We start from the raw sequence: 2,726 nt of genomic DNA on the forward strand, positions 1-2,726 counted from the left end.
CTATTCAATGTTAGATTGAAAATCAGTGGAATTTTCTAAAAACTTGATCATATCTGCTTATGCTTGATTTGATCACCACAGCCTCCTCTGTAACTCCTACTCTGGTGCAGGATAGCTGGACCAATGTAAATGGACTGGTTTGGCAAGTCCACACTCAGCATCATTTGGCTACCAAAAGCACCACCACTTGCTCCTGCTATAAAATTCAAGAAAAGTTTTACATAGCCATACTGAATATTTGCTTTGTCTATGTCAGAGCTGCCATAGCATTTCAGGATAAACAAGTTCAACATCTATTTCTCCAGTCACTTTACCATCAGATCCAATTTTATTGTGCATTTGAATAAGGTTGAGTGTTGATAAAAAATTGCAAATATAATTTTCTTTAGCTCTATAAGGTAATTTTCTCATGCATACAGTAGCCTGTCATAGTCTGGAAAGTGGATTCACCATTTTCATATCTATGATCAAACATCCTTGAAAAATAATAATTGAGGTCTCTTCGAAATCTATTCATCCCAAAGGCATATCCATCATTATATCCATTGTAGTCACCATAAACTCCATATCCCCCACAATAGGCACCTCAACTCATTCTTTCAAATCCAGATTTTCTACCAGTGCAGACCCGTCATAAAGACCATAGTCATTAACTTTCTTTTTGTTTATTATAACTTTTTATTGATAGAATATATGGCTGGGTAATTTTTTTTACAATATTATCCTTTGCACTCACTTTTGTTCCGATTTTTCCCCTCCCTCCCTCCACCCCTCCCCCATGTTAAATATGTCACAGTATATCCTAGATACAATATATGTGTGCAGAATTGAACAGTTCTCTTGTTGCACAGGAAGAATTGGATTCAGAAGGTAAAATAACCTGGGAAGAAAAACAAAAATGCAAACAGTTTACATTCATTTCCCCGTGTTCTTTCTTTGGTTGTAGCTGCTTCTGTCCATCCTTGATCAACTGAAACTGAATTAGGTCTCTTTGTCAAAGAAATCCACTTCCATCAGAGTACATTTTCATACAGTATCGTTGTTGATGTATATAATGATCTCCTGGTTCTGCTCATTGCACTCAGCATCAGTTCATGTAAGTCTCTCCAAGCCTCTCTGTATTCATCCTGCTGGTCATTTCTTACAGAACAATAATATTCCATAACATTCATATACCACAATTTACCCAACCATTCTCCAATTGATGGGCATCCATTCATTTTCCAGTTTCTGGCCACTATGAAAAGAGCTGCCACAAACATTCTTGCACATGTGGGTCCCTTTCCCTTCTTTAGTATCTCTTTGGGGTATAAACCCAGTAGAAACACTGCTGGATCAAAGGGTATGCACAGTTTGATAACTTTTTGAGCATAGTTCCAAATTGCTCTCCAGAATGGTTGGATTTGTACACAACTCCACCAACAATGCATCATTATCCCAGTTTTCCCACATCCCCTCCAACATTCATTATTATTTTTTTCCTGTCATTTTAGCCAATCTGACAGGTGTGTAGTGGTATCTCAGAGTTGTCTTAATTTGCATTTCTCTGATCAAAAGTGATTTGGAACACTCTTTCATTTGAGTGGAAATAGTTTCAATTTCATCATCTGAAAATTGTCTGTTCATATCCTTTGACCATTTATCAATTGGAGAATGGCTTGATTTTTTTATAAATTAGAGTCAATTCTCTATATATTTTGGAAATGAGGCTTTATCAGAACTTTTAATTGTAAAAATGTTTTCCCAGTTTGTTGCTTCCCTCCTAATTTTGTTTAAAATTGTACAAAGGATTTTTAATTTGATGTAATCAAATTTTCTATTTTCTAATTTTCTCTATTTCTAATTTTTTCTATTTTGTGATCAATAATAATCTCTAGGTCTTCTTTGGTCACAAATTCCTTCCTACTTCCACAAGTCTGAGAGGTAAACTATCCTATATTCCTCTAATTTATTTATGATCTCGTTCTTTATGCCTAAATCATGGACCCATTTTGATCTTATCTTGGTAGATGGTGTTAAGTGTGGCTCCATGACATAGTCATTAACATTCAAAAAGGATCATAATGAGCACGAACCTGTGCCCAGCTTCTCTTGAAGATTTCAATGTACTTGTGCCCTGTTCTTTTCTTTTAGTTCTTTAGAGCCTTTTCAGCTTTTCCTACATGAAAACCTCTCTTACATCCATGGAAGCTCTCTGGCAATATTGTCTCATTTAGCACAGTTTCCAATTCTTCCTTGCTACAACCAAATGGAAATTCTTTAAGGTGAACAAAATGATCATCATCAATGTCCGAGTATTTAGACCAGTAGGCTTCAACACCTAAACCATTTCAAACAGGCTTTTAAAGAATCAGCCTGAGAAGATTTACATGAACTGATTCTGAGTGAAACAAGAGAACCAGAAATTCATTGTACACAATAACAGCAAGAATGTATGATGATCAACTATAAAAGACTTGGTTCTTAATGGTTCAGTGACCCAAAGCAATCCCAATAGACTTTGGACAGAAAATACCACCTGCATCCAGAAAAAAGAACTAAGGAGACTGAATGTAAATCAACACATGCTATGTTCACTTCTTTTTTTCTGTTTTTTTAAATCTCTCCCATGGTTTTTCTCTTTTGCTTTGCTTTTTCTCTCCCAACATGATTCTTAAAGTAATGTGTATTAAAATTAATTAATTTATTGGTAATATTTATTTTATTAAAAAAAGAATAAAAAAGAA

General features: G+C 34.9%; 1 pseudogene; it reads right to left on the reverse strand.

Annotated features, from left to right (window-relative positions):
* Positions 1 to 2,329, reverse strand: LOC111719133 (annotated as a pseudogene).
* Positions 2,330 to 2,726: the final 397 nt, after the last annotated feature.

This window comes from Sarcophilus harrisii, chromosome 1 (assembly GCF_902635505.1).
Source record: "Sarcophilus harrisii chromosome 1, mSarHar1.11, whole genome shotgun sequence".
NCBI lineage: Eukaryota > Metazoa > Chordata > Mammalia > Dasyuromorphia > Dasyuridae > Sarcophilus > Sarcophilus harrisii.